Source organism: Erinaceus europaeus, chromosome 9 (genome assembly GCF_950295315.1).
Source record: "Erinaceus europaeus chromosome 9, mEriEur2.1, whole genome shotgun sequence".
NCBI lineage: Eukaryota > Metazoa > Chordata > Mammalia > Eulipotyphla > Erinaceidae > Erinaceus > Erinaceus europaeus.
Genome location: NC_080170.1, coordinates 84,834,919 through 84,860,240, shown reverse-complemented (window position 1 = coordinate 84,860,240; position 25,322 = coordinate 84,834,919).

The following is a 25,322-nucleotide window of genomic DNA, read 5'->3' as shown; positions in this document are numbered from 1 at the left end:
TTCACCACCTGTGAAATGAAACCCCTGTAGGTGGGGAGCCTGGGACTGGAATCAAGCAGGTCCTTGAGATTTGCACCATCTGCGCTTAGCCCACTGCACTACTGCCTGACTCCCAGCTACTTATTTTTTTTTAAAGATAAAGGATTCTTTAAAAAATAAAATCTATTTATTTAATAGGAAACAGAGAGGGCTTCACCCATGAACTGGTACATGAAGCTCCAGGGACTGAACTGGAAGCCTCAGGCATGGAAGCCCCTTTCTCTAATAGTTGAACTATCTTCACATGCACAAAATAAAAAATTTAAAACATTGCAAGTAATTAAAATAGCTTTTGGTACATCATAATAAGTTCTCACATCTAAGCATATCTTGGTGAGGGGTAGAAATATTTTTTAAACATTGGAATTAGAGTAGATATTTTTAGAAAAATGAAAAAAAAAGTAAACCTGAGAGCTAAATAACAAGCACTGGACATGATTTAAAAATATATTTATTTATTCGCTTTTGTGTTGTAGTTATTATTGTTGTTGTTACTGATGTCATCATTGTGGTACAGGACAGAGAGAAATGGAGAGAGGAGGGGAAGACAGAGAGGGAGAGAAAGACAGACTCCTGGCGACCTGCTTCACTGCTTGTGAAGTGACTCCCCTGCAGGTGGGGAGCCAGGGGCTACAACCGGGTTCTTTATGCTGGTCCTTGTGCTTTGCACCACCTGTACTTAAACTGCTGTGCTACCGCTGGACTCCAGGACATGATTTTTTAAAAGCCAATTAAGTGAGAGAGAAGAGTCAAAAAGGAGACCTGGAGGAGTCAGGCAGTGATGTACCTGGTTAAGCACTCACATTAAAGTGCATGTGCAAGGACCCAAGTTCAAGCCACTGCTCCTTACCTACAGGGGGAAGACTTCACAAGTGATGAAGCAGGACTGTCTCTCTCCCTCTCTATATCTCCCTCCCTTCTCAATTTTTCTCTGTCTCTATCCAACAGTATATATATATATATATATATATATATATATATATATATATATATATACTTTTTTTTAAAAGGAGACCTGAATTCTGGAATAAGAAGGAAGGAAACTATTAACTAAATGAAACAATGCAAAATTCTTTGACCCCCCCCCCAAAAAAAAAAGCACTAAACCTGGCTGGGGAGATTACATAATGGTTATGCAAAAAAAAAATCATTCATATCTGAGTGTAGCTCTAATAAAGAAAAATAAGGGCAAGGGTAGATAGCAAAATGGTTATGCAAAGAGAATCTCAAGCCTGAGGTTCTAAAGTCCCAGGTTCAATCCCCTCCACCACCATAAACCAGAGATAAGCAATGCTCTGATAACAAAAGAAAAGGAAGGAAGGAAGGAAGGAAGGAAGGAAGGAAGGAAGGAAGGAAGGGAGGAAGGGAGGAAGGGAGGAAGGGAGGAAGGGAGGAAGGGAGGAAGAGAGGGAGGGAGGGAGGGAGGGAGGAAGGGAGGGAGATAGATAAATAAGTAGAGCTAGGCATTAGCATAGTGCATTAAGCGCACATGGCACAAAGCACAGGGACCAGAGCAAGGATCCCAATTCAAGCCCCAGTTCACCACCGTCAGGGAGTCTCTTCACAAGCAGTGAAGTATGTCTGCAGGTGTCTTTCTCTCCCCTTCTCTATATTCCTCTCCTCTCTTGATTTCTCTCTGTCCTAGTCCACAAAAACAATAGCTATGACAACAATAAGAACTACAATAAGGGCAACAAAATCAGAAAAATGGCCTCCTGGAGTAGTGGATTCATGGTGCAGGCACCAAGCCCAGAAATAACCCTGGAGGAAAAAAAAAAAAAAGAAGTATATAAGTTTACTGTTACATATGCCATTTAAATGAATGAACTAATATTAAGAAAGAAATGCGTTTATGAGCTCTAAGTTTAAAGATGTAATTAAGTTTCAGTCATAGAAATGGATATTTCATTCTGTTCACATGAAAAAATGTCAGAATTGTAAAAGCATACATACTCTGAACTTTTGAAAATAATGGCAAAAGTTACATATATGATATGCTTAGTCTTTGAGTAGTCACAGCTAACCTAATCCTGGGATGTACAATCCTTTTCCAACTATTCTCCAAATTACTTTCTAGTATTTTTCCCTCTTTCCTGCTGACAACATCTAAATGATCTAAAAGCATCTCCAGTGAGCACAAAGGGGAAGAACACAACTGTTAGCAAATGTGCATTATAGCTACACACTCCCAGGGTTTTCAGAGTAATAAAAACCGATTAGATAACACTCAGCAGCTATAGTGAGAGAGAAAGAGAGAGAGAGCAGTGCAATCTTACCACCACTAATAGGCTTTTTAATAATAGATAAACTTCTCTCTGCAGAGCTCGAGTTGGAAGTAGCACAAGAATCAGTTGCACAGCATTCTGCTGACCAACACTCAATGCAAAAATGTTAGATTAATGCAGTTGGCTTGTCAGTTTAAGCTGATCAATTAGAAACAAAACTGGACTTACAGAATGACTGTAGAAAACCCTGTACAGGCAAGAACTGCCAAAAAAATCAACATTAGTCTTAGATATGATGAAGAGGTTATAATCTGCCTCAGGAGGAAACTAGGGAGGCCAAAATCTGAAGAACTGAGAAGTATAAACTAAGGTTAAATTCTTTGGTGTGTGTGTGGGGGGGAATCTGGGGCCTATGCTATTAAGGTGTTTACTATAAGGGCTGCCAAAATAATTCACCTAGATAGTGTATCTAGTCTATAATACTTAGGACCCACATTAGAACCTGAAACCCACCACATCAGAGGAAGCTTGAAACTTTAGTGCTTTTTCAATCTCTGACTCTCTTGTTTTTAATCTCTGTCTCTGTATGTCTTTTTCCTAAGAAAAAGTCAACCCAGAGCAATGAAGGCCCCTCAGTGACAAATACCATAAAAGATAACTATAACTTTTAAGTAAAACAACTTTTATCTGCAGGAGGAGTAATACTCTATGAGTGTTTCATACCTGATGACAACCCAATATGTATAAGTTTTTTGTTTGATTTTGTTTTTACCACATTCACTATTCAGAAAAATCATTTGACTAATGTTTTTTGCTTAAAACACAAAGTATGTGAAAAGTAGTTGTCTGGTTGTCATAGAAACCATCATTAGAATAATTCACTAACTCTACTTAATTCACCAATCTCCCTTTATTTCAAACCTGTCAAAAGGGACCTCTATAAAGAAAAAGAAAAAAGTATCTTTATAGTCACTAAGGAACAGGGGCCAGGCAGGGGATGGGAAGTTTTCTCCTGGTGCTTCCTAAATGCAAATTCAATAACTCCACCCCTTTCCAGTTCAAATTCTTTTCTTTTCTTTTCTTTTCTTTTCTTTTCTTTTCTTTTCTTTTCTTTTCTTTTCTTTTCTTTTCTTTTCTGTTCTTTTCTCTTCTTTTCTTTTTTCTTTTTCTTTTTTCTTTTTCTTTTCTCTTCTTTCCTTTCCTTCTCTCCCACTTTATTCTTTAAAGTATAATCATTCAGGTTTATGAAATAAATTTCCTCAGGGTGTGTGGTTATAGTGCAAATTTTGTATGATCAGATCAAGCTTGTGAATAATACATTTGTCTGTGAATAAACTCCACAGGGTATGTCCTTCTGGTTGAGCCTCTGAAATGAAGTATTTGACTGAAATTCAGTTATGAATGCTGGAGATGTAAATATATGTGTGTGGGAAGGCTATAGAAAAGACTTCAAGCCACAGTGAAGCCATTTCCTCCTCAGGATTCAGTGTTGCATTCAAATGTTTAGAAAAAGAAGCTGCTGCTTTGGCATGAGGTTGAATCTTAACAGCATTTCCAGCAAAGGGGAGAGTGAGTTCACCCTAACCAAAATCACAGATTTAGTAAAGATAATCACATGGAAAAGTAATAAACTGATGTCAAGAGAGCTCCCTTCCGGCTTTGGCCTTGCTACATTTATGACCAAGAGAACACATTTCAATGCTCTAGGTTGTTTCATCTGTACAGTAAAGACCCTGGGTTTATCCTGTCACGCAGGAGCAACATGGACATCACGATGACTAAAATGAGCATAGGGAAATGGGCAGATTTATTTGATAGTGAAACTGCTTTGGGGTGTGTGTGTGTGTGTGTGTGTGTGTGTGTGTGTGTGTGTGTGTGTGTTTCATCCTATCTCCTTTCATGAAAAAAACACACGGTATGTAGAATGAAAGTTTCATTTAGGAAGTGACTCAGTGACACTATACATACATGCAGTCTTTGGTTCACTCAGCACTGCATTAAAAAAAATGACATTAATCTCAAAGATAAATAAAAACAAACAACAAAAAATCTCTGTATGTCTCTGACTAACTGTGTCTAAACTTTCACAGAGTAAATGAGACAAAGTAATACTGTATTTTCTAGATTTTATTAAAATTCAGCAATGTGTACATCATTGATGGCATAGGATTAATATTCTCCTTATAATTAGAACCCTATTTTTAATATTTCTTCTGAATATGATCATAATGAATTCAGCAATACATATCTAGTTTACTATAACCTTTTAAATGTAAGATACATTCACTCATTCAAAAACCTACCCCCAAATCTATAGCAAATTAAGAATTAAAATGCATCTGCATATACTGAGAAAATGAATGAAAAGATGAAAATATACAGGCAGATATGATCAATTCAAAAGCAATGCTTATGAGTAAATGTATGTAACTGTTCATAATGTTAATAAAATCTATGTTGAACTGGCAAAATAACTCCCTTGAATAATTTAATAATTTGCTGGGGGGGGTTTGTTTGTTTTGTTTTGTTTTTTACCAGAGCACTACTCAGCTCTGGCTTATGGTGGTGTGGGGGATTGAACCTGAGACCTGACAGAGCCTCAGGCATAAGAGTCTGTTTGCATAACCATTGTGCTATCTACCCCCGTAATTTTTGCTGCTTTTTCATATAATTCAGCCAAGTTCAAGTCTGGTCATCACTATACTGACACTGTCTATTATCTATCTATCTAGCTATCATATGTCTATCTGAAAAAGTCAGCTTGGAGCTGGAGTTTTGATAGTCAACCCAGAGATGACACTTCCATACAAAAAAAAAAAATGAAGTTGACAGTGGACAAGAAACCTCTATCCTAAATGGGCTCCAATATTTCTCAGGCTTGAAATGTGTCCTTTCTCCTAAATACAATAGCCACAGTTTCTAGTTCCTGAACTTTCTTTTCATGGACTATAACATGTTTTCAGCTGCACGGATTATATGATCAGACATGTTCAGTTCTAGAGATATTTTGAAAAGCTTCACTGTCATAATATAACAAGTCAGTGGCACAATAGGTTTTATGAACCCCTATATTATATATGCAGTAAGTAGAAATATAAAGGCCTTATAACTGAAGGACTTTAACATAGCAGAGATGACTGAATACTATTGAGAAGAGAAAGTAAAAGTCTCACATAATAATTATAACGCCATGCTTTAAAACAATGTACATATAGGAGATTGGTTCACATAAAGTGTTTGAGTTTTATCCTAAATGTAGTAAGTTACCATTGAAAGTTCTACATTAGGTTATGTAGGTTAGAGTATTACATGATGGAAGACCTTTGGGGGTAGGGGTGTAAAGAAATAACTCTTGTTATGGCTTACCATGGATATGGCCCAAGTTCCAGTCCCTGTTTTCCAGGGCTATCTTCTCCTAACTATCTTCTAGATGAATGACAAAGGTTAACTAACTCAAGCAAAGAGTGCTGAAATTGCACACATGTAAAACCCAGTCTCTGTCTCTCTGTCTCTCTCTCTCTCACACACACACACACATTTTTTTTTCAGAAATACAGTCTGTTGTTTATGTATTACATGGGGGGTGTGGCAGTATGTACACAGAGAGGAAATACTTCCTAGTTGATATTAATGAATCAGTATCTGAGAGCATATTATGCAGACCCAAAGTTCAGAAAGTGAAATTTTTTTTTCTGCTGGGCAGACAACTCTGACACAGTCCTCCAAGACAATTATTTTAGCCCACCTGCAGGTTAGCTGTCTGCCCCAGGAAAAGATCAGTATGGTCACAGGCCCATTGGAATATTGCTAAAATAGACTTCTAGAGCTTCTTCTAACATGAAAACCCCAAAACTCATATGCTATACTCTTCTTACCTTTAGGTTCCTGATTATTAAACAACTTGTTTGGCTTTATATCTTAATGTTTTGCCAACCTGACTTCCCTGGACAGATGACCTCACCAATGTGTCCTGGAACCCCACCTCTCCAGAGCCCAACCCCACTAGGGAAAGATAGAAATAGGCTGGGGGTAAGGATTGACTTGTCAACATCCATGTCCAGCAGAGAAGCGATTAAAGAGACAGACTCCCAACCTTCTGCACCTCATAATGATCTTTGGTCTATACTTCCAAAGGGATAAAGAATAGGGAAGCTTTCAATGGAGGGGATGGAATACAGAATTCTGGTGATGGAAATTGTATAGAATTATACCCCTCTTATTCCACAATCTTGTCTATTATTATTAAATCATTAATAAAATAAAAAAAAGAAAATCAAATCGAGACACTTCCCAACTGAGGAAACTTCCTTGAAAGACAGTAAGTTGTCCATTCTTCATGAGATATAAACACAGATGAATCTCTTCATGCAGTTATATTAATTGCAACATTTGAATTGCAAAAGGTATATGGTATAAACTACAGTTGTGGTGTATTTTATCCACTTCAACAATGACTTTTAAAAAAACAGCAAAGCAAGGGCTGGGTGATGGTGTGCCCAGTTAAGCACTTAAGAATCCATATTTGAGCCTCTGCTCCTCACCTTTAACAGGGATGCTTTATGAGTGGAGAAACAAGCTTGATTATTTCTATCTTTCTATCTTTCTCTTTCCCTCTCTCTTTCCCTCTCCCCTCTCAATTTCTTTCTGCCCTATCAATTAAAATATAAACAAATAAATAATAAGGAAAAAATGACCACCAGGAGTGGTGGATTCATAGTATGGGAACTGACCCCTAGCAATAAACCTTGAAGCAAAAGAAAAAAGAAAGAAAGAAAGAAAAACTATAAGAAAATAATTTTACGGGAGTTGGGCGGTAGCACAGCGGGGTAAGCACATGTGGCACAAAGCGCAAGGACTGGCTCAAGGATACCGGTTTGAACCCCCGGCTCCCCACCTGCAAGGGCGTCACTTCACAGGTGGTGAAGTAAGTCTGCAGGTGTCTGTCTTTCTCTCCCCCTCTCTGTCTTTCCTTCCTCTCTCCATTTCTCTCTGTCCTATGTAACAACGACAACATCAATAACATCAATAATTACAACAGCAACAAAAGGGAAAGTAAATAAACAATTAAAAAGAAAAAAAAAAGAAAAGAATTTTACTTTCATCAAAGCAAAAGACTCTGGGGTGGGGGTGGGGGCTTAGGTCCTGGAACATGATGGCGGAGGAGGACCTAATGGGGGTTGAACTGTTATATGAAAAACTAGAAAATGTTACACACGTGAAAACAACGGCGCTTTACTGTCAACTGTAAACCATCAATCCCCCCAATGAAAATAAATAAAAATAAAAAAGAAAATACTTTTACTAATTTGATGATTTTGCAAAGAGACTTTCATCCCTGAGACTCCAAGTTCTCAGGTTTAGTGTCTGATGCTGGTGTGAATTATATCAGAACAGTGATTTTTTAAAGGAGAAGGAGAAGAAAAAGAGATGGAGAAGGTGGAATAAGAGGAAAATTAAGAAGAGGAGGAGAAAAAGGTGACATAAAAGTGGAATAGGAATGTTATGAAAAACTGAAAGATCTGGGAGTGGGGTAATAGTGCAGTGGGTTAAGTGCAGATGGTGCAAAGCGCAAGGGCCAGCTTAAGGATCCCGGTTGGAGACCCTGGCTCCCCACCTGCAGGGGGGTCACCTCACAAGCGGTGAAGCAGGTCTGCAGGTGTCTTTCTTCTTCTCCCCATCTATTCTTCCCCTCCTCTCTCCATTTCTCTCTGTCCTATCCAACAACGACATCAATAACAACAATAATAACTACAACAATAAAAAAAGAAAGGCAACAAAAGGGGGGAATAAATAAAGTTTAAAAAATAAAAAAAAAAAAACCCAGAAACATCAGAGATGAGAAAATAAGTGAAAAAAATATCCTAGGCCACATAATTAAGAGGTAGTAGGGCTGCAGTATTAGACATAGGGATCTGCCTCCTAGATTACACTGTTACCTTATTTTCCTTTGCCTCTATTCTATTATCCTAAATATGTTGAAGTACAGGGTAGAGTCAAGAGGTTCCAGCAAATCAATGGGGATATTCCTCTGTAAATCAAAAGCTTGGCACCCAAGAGAAAATAGTTAATATTCATATGAGAGGTTGGTATATTGAAATGACCAGAAACATACAATGAGAGTCAATATAATAGAGCAGAAAATGTTTGAGCAGAATCTAGAGTTTCATTCCCCTTATAAAGCTTCCATCAAGGGGCCGGGTGGTGGTGCACCTAGTTAAGCGCACACATTACAGTGTGCCAGCACCCAGGTTCAAGCCCCTGGTCCCCACCTGCAGGGGCAAAACTTCACAAAGCAGTAAGACAGTTTTGCAGGTGTCTCTCTGTCTCTCTCCCTCTCTATCACCCTCTTTCCTTCTCAATTTCTGGCTGTCTCGATCCAATACATAAATAAAGACAATTTTTAAAAAAAGTAAAAAATAAAATAAAGCTTCCATCAAATTTCCTAGTCTTTAATGAGTCTTGGTTCCTAAACAGCTTATAAAGAGATTAAAAATTACCATTTGGATCATAAATACATTATAAAGACTTACACAAGTAGACTGTAAAATTTTTTGCTAAAATCTTTAAGACTTGACCATCGCGAAAATTTTGTTTTCACAGTTTTTATCTTATCAGCATTTTTCTAGAAAGATACAAATAAATATAGAGCCCTTACCATGGGATGGCTCTTCAGTGGGTGATGAGCTCAGGTGTTCCGCAAAGCACTACACTAAAAAGATGCAAAGGCCTTCACTGGGTAGCTGCAAAACTCACTGCTGTTGACATCTGAAACATGCTTTCATAAAATTGAAGGTATTTTCTTGAAAAATCTGACACTTGGAAATTTTTAATCAACCAGTTAGAAAAATGTTAAAGCTTTATTTTCTATATTAATTCAAGCATCCAGAGCTAAACATCTTTTTTTTTTTTCTCATGTGTCAATCTTGGAAAAAAAATAAGATGAATCTATAGTGTGAGCTCTGGGTTTAAAAAACAGAAAATATAGCTTCCTGTCTTGAAGATCCATTCCTCCCCACCCCACCCCCAAATCTGACAAGAATAAGCTTCTGAAATATTGCCAAGCAATTAGGTCAGTACAAAATTATTTTAGTAGCTAATGTTCTTGTTTTCGTGGAACAGAACATCAAGATTTCAGTTTTATGAAATGTTATAAGAGGAAAAATAAATCACCATAAATTGATAAATGAATTGATATGTTAATCTAAGGGGGCTATTTTTCAGGGGACATGTCCCCTGGATTCAAAGAAAAGTAGGAATTATTTTATTACTAACTGTTCCAAGATTGTTTTAAATCTAAAGAAATTATTGATACCAGTCCAACTGACTGGATGGATCATGAAATGAAGCATTGACAATATGTCAAAAAGTGTGAGGCCACTCATAACTCATGATTCTTTTAACTCATGATTCTTTCCTATCAAGGATAATGTTCTACTGGGAATTATTCATACTAATAATCACCCACATTCCTGATTTTGTATCTCTTATTGGGCACACAGTTACTGAGAAACTTGCTAATTCAAATGCCCAATCACTCTTATTCAGGACAGAGGGTTCTAGAAGGGGCAGCTATTGCTGCCCCTTTAAGAAATAAACATGTGGATAGACTACTTTGTTGTGCACAAAGATTTTCTCTCAAATTAATAGTTACCATGCATATTTTAGAGGTGAGTTAAGACATCATGAGTATGACTAGACTTTTGTTAAACCATTCTTTTCTTTCAGGAATCTGTTGTGTGGGCTGATGTACAGTGAAATATCCTGTTACTGGCAGACTGAAGGAAGCTACAGAGTTATGAAAAATGAACTTAATTTTCCCCCAGCCCCCAAACTTAACTTCTAATATAGCTACACATGAGTTATTCCAGATTAAAATACATATCCATTAAATATGCATAGACACATATGCCTATAACACACACACATTGTATTCAGATAATATGCCCTCATTTATTTTCTGGTGTGCTATCTGAATATTATTTAAGAAAACATCAGAAGTAAAACAAGTATTCCAAAGATTTGTAGTTACAGTGATATAAAATATGAGATTATCTTATTATTAAGAAATACCAGGGCACCATTCCAACATTTAATGATTTTTTAATGATTTATACAGTGCCAAGGATGACACTCAGGGCCTTTACCACTAAGTCAACTCCCTAAAATATGCATAATGAAAATATCTACATAGAAGCCTCTCACAGATTATTCAATCATTGGCAGGCCATCATAGTTTAGAGAATACTGTCAGTGGGGCAAGCTGATTTATTCTTTGTAGGCGTTCTTTTACACCCTTAACCCATCTCCCTGATCTTATGGAGAATAATAAGTATTATAGACCACTAAAGTCTAGACATGTCTTTATTTCCATCTGTGACTAAACATATTCCCAGTAGACCTGAAAAAATGACTGAAAGAACTGAGACATTACTGTACCTTTTATCTCCTTCTTTTCTTTCTCTCTTTCTTTTCTTGCTTTCTCTTCTTATATGAAATCTTTATAGTTCTTTCCAAGTGGAACAAGTTGTTGTCTACACTACTTTTGAGATGTATCTACACACTCTCCAGCTGGGTTCTGCATCTTCCCAATCACTGTACCCAGACCCAGGAGGAGCTGATAGGCCCTCTCAGGTCTATAAAGGGTTGGAACAGGAAATATTACATTTCATTTTGCTGAGAGAGTAGCTAGTAATTTTGATAGTACACATTCTGTAAACGTCTGCTAAATCACTTTCCTTTCCTTTACTATGTTACTGAGCCTTTTATGTGAGCTATACAAAATCCCTGACAAAGAGTAGGGAGAAAATTAACTTGGTATCAGACATGTCTGGAGTAGAAACGTTGCTTGTTGATTAAAAGACAAAGTGAAATAGGGCAAGTTATTCATATTTTCTGATTTTCAATCTACATGCTTTTTAAAAAAATAAATCAAAGAAAGAAAAAAATCTACCTACAGTTGTGTTATGTATTAGGCTCTCAAAAATCAGCAGTTACTATTGTCATGAATGTGTCTACATTCCTCCCACTATTCTTTTGCAGTATGCATTATTTATCAACACCATCAAAATCATCATCACCACAATATGCACCTGTTACTTGTTTTTTTTTTTAAATATATCATAGCATATGCAGGTACCTGGTTATCATATACAGCCAATGAGTGATTATGTCAACTATGTATAATTATTCCTTACCTAGCCCCTAAATATCTCTCACAAGAGCTTAACAATGGTTAGGAAGTACTTATATTGTCATCTGATGATTCTTTATTTAATAGAAAATAGTCAGTTGAAGGGACAGGAGGTGGCATACCCTGTTAAGTGCACACAGTACTAAGTGAAAGGACCGGAGCCCCAGTTCCCCACCTGAAGCAGGGACTTTTAACAAACAGTGAAGCAGGTCTACAGTTGTTTATATTTTTCTCTCCCTCTCCATCTTCCCCTCTCCCCATCTCCTCTCAATTTCTCTCTATCGTATTGAGTAAAATAGAAAAAAGAAAAAGAAGAAAAGAAAGTGGCTGCCAGGAGCAGTTGATACATAGTGCTATACCTATCCCCAGTACTCAGTTGGTATGCACTGTGGTACTATATATATAAAGAGTTTCTTTTTCTTTTTCTTTTGTTTTTTTTATCCAAGGATTTCACAAAAAGAAAAAAATCCTTAGAAGTAAAAATTTTGACTTTCACAAGTCCCGACCATGTAACTGTATGAAAAGATCAGTGTTGCTCATTTCACTGAGGCTTCAGGAGAGAGGTGAGCTGTCAGAGTTTAGAATGAGGCAGGGAATAATAAAATCGAATTTTGAAGTCAGCAATTAATTTTTATTTTATTTATTTATTTTCCCCTTTGTTGCCTTTTTTTTTAAGTTGTTGTTGTTGATGTTGTCATTGTTAGGATAGAGAGAAATGGAGAGAGGAAGGGAAGACAGAGGGGGAGAGAAAGAGAGATACCTGCAGACTTACTTCACCGCCTGTGAAGCGACTTCCCTGCAGGTGGGGAGCCAGGAGCTCAACCAGGATCCTTCAGCAGGTCCTTGTGCTTCTTGCCATGTGTGCTTAACTCACTGAGCTACCACCCGACTACCTGGGGCCAGTGTTTTATACTCGCTAGTTCAAATAAATAGAACAGAGGAGGAAAGCTTCAAAGATACTTTTAACATACTATCTGTATGGTTTTTTTTATCTTGTCTTGTCCCACATTTGGCCTCAACGGAAGGAAAGCAACAAAAAGAAACTAAGTTTGAGATCCTTTTATAAAATTAGATATATTAATTCAACATATTCATTTCTCATCACACACTGACATCTGAGGCTCCAGTCCCTATATGTTATATACTTTCACCTACTCCTTCAAGAATTAACCAAAATACACTCGACAATATAAGATTATCTCTATGAGAGCTAGCTGGGCAGTGGCATACTATATTAAGCCCGCATAGTACTAAAGTTCAAGGACCTGTGCAAGAATCAGGGCTCAAGTCTCTGCTCCCCACCTGCAATGCGGAAGCTTCACAGTGATGAAGCAAGTTTGCAGGTATCTTTCTTTCTCTTTATCTCACCCTCTTCTCTTAATTTCTCTCTGTTAAATCCAATAAAAATGGTAAAATCCACAGTTCCTGGCAGCCATTTTACCATTTAATAAGGGATAGTGCAAGGATAAAAGGTGAACAATACTGTAAGATTCTAGAGAAAGGTTTAAAATATAAGTTATATAATAACTTAGCAACTTATACCCAAATATGCTATTTATTCTCTCAAGAGCTGAGCCCTAAAGAAATAAGGTATCTATGAATGAATAGCAGGTACTCTGGGGTCAGACTGAAGAGTTCAAGTTCACATTTCACTTCCAGCAAACAGACATCTTGTTCTGTTTCAGAATAGTATATATTTTGAAAGCAGCAATACTTTAATTTTCATTCTTTCTTTTTTATTAGACAGACTTTAAAATAATTAATTCAGAATATATAAACTAACATCCAGTCTCATTTTCAAAAGATGATGAATGTCCATCAGAGAATAAAAGAAGTACTTTTCTATGTATCATTTTAAAGGGAGTGAGGGAAATTTCTGGAAAGATAAGGCCGCAGGCTAATGGAAGATAATTGACATTTTCTTTTAGGAGTTGTTAATTAAAACAACATTAAATATTCCCCTACAATCTTTTGTCAGTCAACAGGATTGGCCACTGGAACTGCCACTGAGGGGCCCATCAAAGTCTGTAGCACTCTCCCATAGTAGCTAATTACATTCATTTTAAAAGGTTTTCAATGCACTTACCAACATCTATTAAGGATTCCACTTCTATAAAATATTCAAATGTTAACAACCTGCCACTGAGAAGATGCCACACAGAAACAATCAACATCCTAGATCATCAACACACATATTATATTATTTATCAGTTAAATTCCTTTATAGGTTAAAGGATCTATAATTATACAGAAGACAATAATGTATGGCAAAGTAAGCATTATAAAAGAAAGAATAGGGACATATATTTCAATAAATGGTACTAAAGAAAGGGTTTCATATAGCTTATAAATACCACATGCATTTTTCACTCTAGAAAAACATGTTTTAGTTTTTACACTATTTATCAGATCTGTGGAGGAACTGAGGAATGTCCAAGATTTTAAAAGAAACCCCAGGGAGTCTGGTGGTCACGCAGCGGGTTAAGCGCACATGGCAGAAAACACAAGGACCTGTGTTAAGGATCCCGGTTCGAGCCCCTAGATCCCTACCTGCAAGGGAGTAGCTTTACGGGAGGTGAAGCAGGTCTGCAGGTGTCTTTTTCTCCCCCTCTCTGTCTTCCCCTCCTCTCTCCATTTCTCTCTGTCCTATTCAACAACGATGACAACAATAATAACTACAACAAGCAAGGGCAACAGAAGAGAATAAATAAATAAATATTTTAAAAAAGAAACTCCGAAGGTAGGTTAGTGGTGCACCTGGTTGGGTGCACTTATTACTATGTGCAAGGACCTTGTTTCAAGCTTCTTGTGCCTACCTAAAAGAATAAAGCTTCAGGAGCAATGAAACAGCCCTGCAAGTATCTCTTTCTCTCTCCATATCTTACCTTCTTCTCTCAATTGCTCTATGTCTCTAGCCAATAAATGAAGTAATCCCTAATAGGTGATACTTGTCTATTTTACTATACAAATTAAACAGAATATGAAAATTAAAGTAGAAAATGGAAGCCAGGAAATTAACATTAGCTTGTATGACATTAACAAATATTATATATTAAAATTGTGTTATAGAAATAGTTTATGCATACATATAAGGAAATAACATCAAGATATTAATGGCATAATGAACACAGGTTATTTAGAAAATTCTAGTCGGGGCTGGGCGGTAGTGCAGTAGGTTAAGCGCAAATGCTGCAAAGCACAAGGACCTGCGTAAGGATCCCAGTTTGAGCAGCTGGCTCCCCACCTACAGGAGAGTTACTTCACAAGCAGCTATGAAGCAGGTCTTCAGGTGTCCATTTTTCTCTCCCCCGTCTTCCCCTCCTCTCTTGACCTCTCTCTGTCCTATCCAACCACAACAGCAATAACAACAAGAACAATAACAACAAGGGCAACAAAATGGGGTAAATGGCCTCCAGGAGCAGTGGATTCGTAGTACAGGCAATAACCCTGGAGGTAATAATAATAACAATAGAAAATTTAGTCTATGTAAGAATCAAAATTAAATTATTGAGGATGAAACTGACATCTCAAATAGACTTCCACACTAAACTAAGAACTCTGACTTAAACTAATGAATGACTGAAAAATAAATGATAATTTATTTCTATATATAACTAAATTACAGAAAGGTGAACAAGTATATTTTCGTGAAGTACTGCTGATAAACTGGTACAACCCTTTAGAAGAAGGGTTGGTAATTGTATGTGCTATAAAATTCTTCAGATCCTTTAACCAAGATACCCTGCATTCAGACAGATCATAATTCTACAAGAAACACACAAACACAGAGAATTTTTAAAATAATGTTGTTTACAAACAGATAAAGTAACACTTTCATTGAGAAAGATTGAATAAGAAAACGTTAATAATCAACTATAAACAGATATTTCAAAATTTTATTATTCATTTATTTATTTTGATAAGAGAGAAAATAATTAAGAAAGGAAGGGAAGAACGAGAAAGAGACAGAGAGACACCTACATAGCTGTTTAACCACTCATGAAGCCTTTTGCTGCAAGTGGGGATTGGGAGCTCATATCAGGGTCTTTGTAGACTATAATGAATGTGCTCCACCTCCTGGCCCCCTAAACATCCTTACCTATAAAGAATAAGCAGTCACATGGAAATATTTATGATTCAATATAAAGCAAAAATTTAGAGGAGAAAACTTTGAAAAATATAATCAGTTCTGGAAAGTACATAAAGAAATCAAAGTCTGTACTTAGGAATTATAGGATCATAATTCTCATTTTAAATTCTACATTGCTGTTGCAATTTAACATGAGTGAATTGTACATATGATAAGCAATTTTCATTAGAAGAGATTTTACTATATTGAAAAATCTTACTGAAAGCATTGTTTTCTGTGAGCTATTGATACTCGTGACACAGGACGGCTGATTTTTAGGTTCTTAGTTGACAATAGTAGTTGGCACTTATAACAGTGGAAAACTTTGTGTGGGATTTGAGAAATAATAAATAGCCTTCACTGAAGAAATTGCCATACTATATCTCATGATTACATTATACTTAATGGGATGTGTAAGAAATTCACTGCCAAAAACATACTTTCAGTGTAAAAATGGGACAGCAATTATATAAAATTAACTACATTTTTCACCATTAAAAATATTTTCTACAACTCTGGGTTATCTATATAGTCAAAGAGAAAGTCATAGACATATATCTTTAAAAAAACATATATTGTCTGAAACAGATGTTTATTCATGGAAGGTGCAGGACATTCATTATGCTTCTGATTTCTGAAATATGATGAACGAATCATGAAATCATTTCATTTCTGTTGAGCAGTTAGTGTATGCTACCATCTGTTATAAACACTTTAGATGCAGGATGTTATTTGTCAGTTATTTCCATTGTACAGTTGAAGAAATTGAGCAAGTAGGTGTGCCCTGTAATACTGCTTATAAGAGGCAAAATCAAAAATCTGTTTTAAGTCATGTAGCACACAATAAATTTTCTGTGAAATTCCATGTTCTCTTTCCTCTCTAATAAAGTTGTGATATCATATTATTTAAAGTGTGTATAATTCATAAAGTCTAAAATTTTTCTGATAAAAATCTTGTAAAATGTTCAATTTTGTCTTTGTGAACAATTCTTGGGGACAAGCATCTTCCATTACTGATGATGCAATTTAAATCTGCCATGTATGAGTCCTAGTTACATCAGTTTTCAAGTTTCTATGATAGGTAGGGAACATCTTCAGGTTTATCATTGACAGAATATATAGTCATAGACAATATTTAGAAAACAATATTTATTTTTTAATTATTTTTAAATCTTTGGAGTGTTGGGCATTAGTGCAGTGGGTTAAGCAGATGTAGCACAAAGCACAAGGACCAGTGTAAGGATCCTAATTCCAGCCCCGGGATCCCAACCTGCAGGGGAGTTGCCTCACAAGTGGTGAAGCAGGTCTGCAGGTGCCTATCTTCCTCTCCCCCTCCCTGTCTTCCCCTCCTTTCTCCATTTCTCTCTGTCCTATCCAACAACAATAACATCAATAACAATAATTACAACAATAAAACAAGGGCAACAAAATGGAATAAATAAATATAAATATATTTTTAATCTCTATTTATTTATTGGATAGAGACAGCCAGAAATTTAGAGGGAAGGCGACGACAGAGAAGGCAAGAGACAGAGAGACACCTGCATCCCTGCTTTACTACTCACAAAGCTTTCCCCATGCAAGTGGGGATAGGGGGCTCAAACCTAGCTCCTTGCACATTGCAATATGTGCGCTCAACCATGTGCTTAACTGCCCAGCTCCGAAAACAATATTTACAAAACTATATTTCTTTATGTACAAGATGAGAATATGCACACTAAAATATTATGGATTAAGTGAAGATTAAACAAAGTAATATGATAAACTACCTAGTAAAGTATCTGACACATTGCAGGCACCAAATATTTATTAAAAATGGAATTATTTTCATTTGTTTAACATAGTTATTGGGCTCCTATCCTGATATGAGGAGACAGACTTCTGGGAGACAGAGATATAGTTAAAAATCATGATAACTTGCTCAACAATTTGTTTGGCTTTGTATGTTAACTCTCTTTTCAATCATCAGATTCCAGATGCCACCAGGATGCTGGCCAGGCTTCCCTGGATTGAAGACCCCACCAATGTGTCCTGGAGCTTAGCTTCCCCAGAGACACACCCTACTAGGGAAAGAGAGAGGCAGACTGGGAGTATGGACTGACCAGTCAACGCCCATGTTCAGCGGGGAAGCAATTACAGAAGCCAGACCTTCTACCTTCTGCAACCCTCAATGACCCTGGGTCCATGCTCCCAGAGGGATAGAGAATGGGAAAGCTATCAGGGGAGGGGGTGGGTTATGGAGATTAGGTGGTGGGAATTGTGTGGAGTTGTGCCCCTCCTACCTTATGGTTTTGTTAATTAATCCTTTCTTAAATAAAAAAATTTAAAAAAATCATGATAACTCAATTATATGTCTTCATGGAGCATATGGACTCTTTAGCATAAACTAAAATAGTAGAAAACAGAATTTATTCTTTGGAAAAAAAGAAGAAAATATATACTTAATTCATATTTCACTTGTCTCGATAAACAGTTGCTCTGATGCATAGGATAGCACTAATAGCTTAATCACAACCACTGGGTAATGAGGCAAACCATTTATTGAAACTGAAAGTGTCAACACAGGAATAATCTACTAATATGTTAATTGTTGATGGACATTTGCTGGTTCATAGAAATTCACCTTGTCACCCATACAAATGTCATTTGTTATAGCTTGTGAATTTCCATATAGGCAGGGATTACTTCTAAACCAGACTGCATAACTGCTTGTAGAGTAATTAATAAATATTCATGATGTTGATATTGCTGCCAATGATGACAGATCTAGTACAGTATAAAGAATATTCTAAAGATGAGAATGTTAATCTCATAAGACAAAGACATTCTAATAGATTCCAATGTCCCAAGAGATTTTAAATCAGACATTCTCTTGTTTTTTATACTTGTACCTCTGGGAAATATGGAGTCATGCCCCAATAAAATCCTACATCAGCTTATACTAAAAATACTTACCCAGAATAGTAAATACATTGAATATACAACATTGTTTACATGTATTTCAGGTCTTAGGTAGAAAACCTCTGGATTTAATTTCGATAATAATTCTACAAGAGAATTATTTATTTTGAATCTCTTCATCTTCTATTGTCACTATACTTAGATCACATACACATTGGTGTACTACAATTTGAATTTCTTTGTGTTTTAAAATGGGTCAGGCACTATTTTAGGTTCTGGGCACATCATGTCAAAGGGATTAGTTGCCATTCAGTTTTCATGACTTTCTAGTTTCTGGGAAAACAAATTTGTACAGAAATGAACAAAAATATTTATAAAGTATGAAGAAATAATCAGAAGACCCAAGTTCTGAAGAGTTAAAATCTGAAAATGGGAGAACAAGAGGTTGAAATGTGTCTGAGGTTTAATGAACATGATAACATAAAAATGAGGTTTAATGAACATGAAACATAAAAATGGACATAAAAATGAAAGACTAGATTTGACTATGCTTTCTCAATTTATTCCTCGTCACTGTGGAGTTACTGGTCTGAACCCAGGTCCGTTCAGAGATGAGAAAGTCTAAAAGATCTGATCTATGAGTCTTCCAACACATCTGCTGCTTTTTTGAAACCCTTCCTTGCAGCCTTCTCTAAATCTGTTCTCTCTGACATGAATATTATGAGATAATTGACTAAATAGCTTGAATTTAAGCTAAACACACTCATCCAGTTAGGAATCCCACTCTAGTACTTCTGGTAGAGTAATTTCATTCCCATTAACACTTACGTACCTTATACTATGTATGCATTTAATTACATTCTGTTAGTGTTTATAATTTTTCATGTTCTAAGACCTATAATCTCCCATAAATTATATAGCCTTATGGGAAGCTTTTCACCTCCCTTGCCAAATTCAGTGGTCATCATGGATGTACAAACTGATTCCCAAGTTTATAGTTAGGCCATAGTATCCTCTGATTTTTTTTAAAGATTTTATTTATTTATTAGTGAGAAAAATAGGAGGAGAGAGAACGAACCAGACATCACTCTGGCACATGTGGTGCCGGGGATCAAACTCAGGACCTCATGCTTGAGAGTCCAAAGCTTTATCACTGCACCACCTCCCGGACCACAGTATCCTCTGATTTTATTGTATTTATCAACAAGATGAGAGAAATATAGATAAATCAAGACAGAAATCTAGTTGGGGTAGTCGGACAGTAACAAAGTGGGTTAAGCGCAGGTGGCGCAAAGCGCAAGGACCTGCATAAAGATCCCAGTTTGAGCCCCTAGCTCCCAACTGCAGGGGGAGTCGCTTCACAGGTGGTGAAGCTGGTCTGCAGCTGTGTCTGTCTTTCTCTTTCCCTCTGTCTTCCCCTCCTCTCTCCATTTCTCTCTGTCCTATCCAACAACGACATAAATAACAATAATAACCAAAACAATAACACAACAAAGGCAATAAAAGGGAATAAATAAATATTGAAAATAATTTAAAAAATAAATATAGAGTTGTTATGTATGTATATATGTACATTCATATAGTAAGCTCACATTTATGTGAAAATATATATTCGTTATACAGTGTATGTATATCCTTTATACAATATGTATTTATATAAATATATCCTTTATACCCAGGATATATATGATGTATATACATATGAAGTACATATATACATTTGTAAATCCATCAAATACAGTTTGTATTTACAAATATATGTGTACCTATTTATGTGGACATATTTTAGAAATCATTATCATAATATGTTTGGGATATATCAATTAATCTATCCATCCATCCTTCCTTCAATAATCCATCTATTCAAATATACTTCTCCCTATCTATTAATCATCTAGATGCAGAAAATCAGAGGAGTACATCAACAATAGACACTTAATTTTGGAGAATGTCTTATCACAAATACCAAGAAGTTAACTGTAAAGTTGTGTTCTAGGACTGATCATTTTCACAAAGATTGCTTTTAACTATGCATTGCCTATTGGTATTAGATGGGGGAGTGGATAACACAACTTAAAGACATGTTGTTAGAACACTGAATAAAAAGTAAACATTAAGGGGTCATTGGGAGAAAACACCTCATAAAAAAGGTGTTCAATAGCTGGTTTTTCCTACTTGCTAGGGGATATGGGAGAAAACAGGGGAAAACTGCTGCAGTAATCTCCATCACTACAACCTCTGGGCTACAGTAATTGTGGGCTGTAAGGAGGTAGTTGTGCCTGACCAACCAATCTCTGTGAAGCTGAATGAATTACATTTTCTGAAAGATAAGAGCAAACAGTTATTTCCTAAAGTCACTGAATAATTTAGAAAGAGACAAGCTGAAGAACTGGAGGCTGTTTTTATAAGAACCTTATTCATTTCATACAATTCCTTGGACTTGTTCGAGGGCATGAAATATGTTAAGTTTAATTTTGTGAGCTCTAATGAGAAACACAATAAAATAGTACTATTTACACTTTGTTCTGATGTTTGTTGAGATATATTTATCAACTTTGTGCATGGTAAACACTAAGTAACAATTATCAATACATTATTTTGAAAAAGGGATTTCTCTATTAAATATATTAAATAAAATTGCAAAGCATTTCAGGTCATTCTTATCAATAATAAAAGAAACTAAAGCCTGATTTAAAAAAAAAAAAAAAAGACATTTTGGTGGGTTAAAGTCTTTTTGAGACCCCTGCTGACAGCAAAGGAGTATTGCATCCAAGTATCCATTATGTACCAAAAATTAAATACGCAATTTTTATCACTAGCCAGGTTACCATATATTTATGAAATTTCTCAGAAGTGGCATATGCTTCACTGTAAGATGAACACATAAAGATTACTTCTTAACAGAAGCTTATTTTCTATTTATTGTGTTTCACATTTACTTATTTCACATAGATGTGTACCAAGTTGAATGCATATGTTATAATGTCCAAGGGCCCAGCTCAAGCAGCTCACTTCTCACCTTCATGGGGCAAAGTATAGCAAGCAGTAAAAGCAGTGTTGCTGTTATTTTCATGTCTCACATCTTCTCTGTCTCCTTATTCACGTTCATTCTTTTCTGTCTTAGTATATATATAAAATTACATATTGGGGGCTGGGGAAATAGCATAATGGTTATGCAAATGGATATCATGGCTGAGGCTCTGAGGTTTCAGGTTCAATTTATAGCACAACCATAAGCAAGAGCTGAGCTGGATAGTGCTCTGCCATCTGTCTGTCTACCTACCTATTTCTATTTCTCTTATTAAAATAAATAAAAACAAACAAAAATCACAAGTGTGCATACTGTGAAACTTTATAGTGATCTAAAATAAAAAAACAACTCTTTCAAAACATACACCTATAATGACAGAAAACATAACTATTATAGAATTTTCAAAGATAATGCAGAAATGTAATATGAATAACAAGCAAATGCTATACATTTACTGGAAAGACACTTAGTTCTCCAAAATTTTATTGAAGGGATATTAGGTATTATATAATATTCTACATGTTAGGGGTACAGAAATTTTATCTGTCAATTAACCTTATTTCAAAAAATGATATTTTCTTTTTTATTGAAGCACTTATTTTTTTTTTTACAAAATTGTTTGTTTTGGGAATACAATTTCCAACCTCTTTAATACATATGACCACACATCTATCACTAAAGTGCCAAACACTGTCTGCCCTAAACCACTGAGCCTCTTCCATTTTTTTAAAAAACATTTATTTGTTTGTTTGTTTGTTTGTTTGTTTTTGTTGCCCTTGTTGTTTTATTGTTGTGGTTATTGTTGTCATCATTGTTGGATAGGACAGAGAAATCGAGTGAGAAGGGGAAGACGGGGAGAGAAAGACACCTGCGGACCTGCTTCACACCAGTGAAGGGACTCCCTGCAGGTGGGGAGCCAGAGGCTCCAACCAAGATCCTTATGCTGGTCCTTGCACTTTGCGCCACCTGTGCTTAACCGACTGCGCTACCGCTGTGCTACTGCAACCTCTTCCACTTTTTAATTTCCAACTTTAAACCTCCAATCTTCGGTCATAACCTAAGTGTTTGCTTATGTTTCACATCTTAGACAGCTATCTGTTTCTTTATGTATGCATGAGATCATCAAGTATTTGCCTTTCTCTTGCTGCCTTACTTTATATAGCTCGATCTCTTCCAGCTCCATCCATTTTGTGGAGAAAGATAAGATTATATCTTAGTAGAATTCTATTCTGTATTAGTCTATTCTGTGTATGCATAGACACACCTTCCTTATTCACTGTCTGTCTCTATTTGATCTGATTCCAAATCTTGTCTGTTGTGAATAGAGCTGCAACAAGCACAACATATATATCAATGTATATCATTTCTGATTACTGATTTCTATTTGAAGATAAAAACCTAGGTGTGAAATTATCAGATCAAATGGCAAATCTATCTTCTTTCTTGAAAAGTCTCTATACCATATTCAATAGATGTTGAACCAACAAACATTTCTACAAGAGTATATATACAAGGGCTCCCACTTAATTCGGCATCTTCGCCAGTATTTGTTATTACTTATTTTTAAAAATTTATATTTGTTTACCCTTTTTTGTCCTTGTTTTTTATTGTTGTTGTAGTTATTATTGTTGTTGTTATTGGTGCTGTCATTGTTAGATAGGACAGAAAGAAATGGAGAGAGGAGGGGAAGACTTTTTTTTTGTTCTTGGTGACTATTTTCTATAGAGATTGAAAGACATAAGGGTCAGAAGAGAAATGGAGAGAGATCAGAGATGATGGGAAGAGACCTGTAGCACTATTTATTCTACTGCTGATGAAGCTTCCCCCTATATGTGCAAACCAGAAGTTGAACCCAGGTCCTTGTACATGGTTATGTGTACACTCTATTTGGTGTCCCACTGTCTAGCTCAAGAAATACTAATTATTTTTCAGATATATACAGTGTGAATATATTCTCACTTGGTAATGTATTTTTGCTTTGGTTATATCTTCTTTCATTGTTCAAAAGTTTAAAGTTTTACTTGAATCCTATTCACTCATTTTTACTTTAGTTGCCCTTGCTGTTGAAACCGTATCTGAAAACACATTTGTAAGGTCAAAATTATGAAAAGTTTTCTATTTTTTCCACATGCTGTATAATTTCTGGTTTGACACTCAGGTCAGATCCACTTTAACTTACTTTCAGTGCCTGATGTACAGTAGTGATCCAGTTTCATTCTTTTTTATAAGGCTATTCAGATTATCCAGTATCATATGTTTTTTGAGGAAATGGATAAACAATTATCCAACATAATTTCAGTTAACAAGTGTAATAAGTCATTATAACAAATAAAGTTAACTGTATATGGACAGTTATCACTGACAAGGGAACTTGTGACCAGAAACCTATATGCTAAGTCATGTAAAAAAATTAAGTGAACAGAGTAATAAGTGCAAATCCAGAACAGTAATGGAAAAAATACATAAATATAATTAATGTATGAGATGGAAATCAATTTTAACTCAGTCCATGTAGATGTATAAACTAGATATTTGTGTTCTCTCTTAAAGGTGTCTACATATGACTACAAGATCGGGTCTTTGGAACTTGACAGACTTTAAAATAATCCTAAAATTGCATAAAGAAAGTTGCCTCATCTGTAAATTATTGAAGGCCACAATCACTCAAAATTTTATTTTTTTAAATAAAAACTGATATGATATGGAAATAAAAGCAGACTAGTCATTCAGTAATTTTTCATTACCCTCTTCTTTGATTCAAGGGTTCTCTGAGTCTCTGAGTCTGAGTCTCATCTCAGCTGTGAGAGAGAAGGAAGTGATTAATGATATCCAAAGGGCAGGAAGGCAACTAAATGTGAAGTGGAGTGAGGGAATACACAAGGGCAAAGATGTCACTTATGTCTTCTTTGTAAACCCTACGTCATATAGAGTGGATGAAATATGTTACAGAAAGGGACACACAAAAATAACTAATGTTAGGTAATTGATATAAGGAATTACATGCCCATAAAGTCATGTGAAAAGACTTAATGATCTCAACAGCTCCTAAAATGTCTTACTGATCTATGAGATTATGACTTCATCGCTCTGAACCATGGAAACAATGATATGTCATATGTCAAGGTCATGTTCAACCACAAATCCTTAAGAAATGTCTTCTGCTCAGAAGCATTTTATTCTGGTTAAGAAAGGCAAGCGGTATCTCAGCATACTTATAGAAATGATAGCACATCTCCCAAATATCTTGTGATGATGAAATCAACACTGAGGAGTGAGGAGATGAGACAGTATAAAATGCATATGTGAAGATAGGAGTCCATTGCCCAACACCATGTGGGATCACTCCAGAAAACACCAAGGGAAATCTAAGGATGATGGAGTGGTGTTTTGATGCCTCTCCACCTCTCTTCATTCCCTTTCAAAATACTGAATAAGAACTGGGTCTCAGAGAATGCTTGGTATTACATATGAAGCAGATGTAGTTTTTTCTTTTTAAATTTTATTGACTTAGTATTGATGCATAATATTAATTATGAGATAAAAGTGGTGTAATTTTGTACTGTTTGCACCACCAGTGTTATGTATCCTCATTTCCTCCATTGGAAACTACAGCAATTCTCCAAAGGTTGCAGATCTGGGTTGACTATAATTTCTATGATTATCTGTCTATATTTATATATGTTTGCCCATTTTTTCTATGGTCCTTCCCTTTATTCCCTTCTAAATCACATATATACCTATTACTACTTCAGAATGTCTTTCCTTTTTTCCTCTTCCCTCTCCAGATCCTGATGGAATTGGAATTCA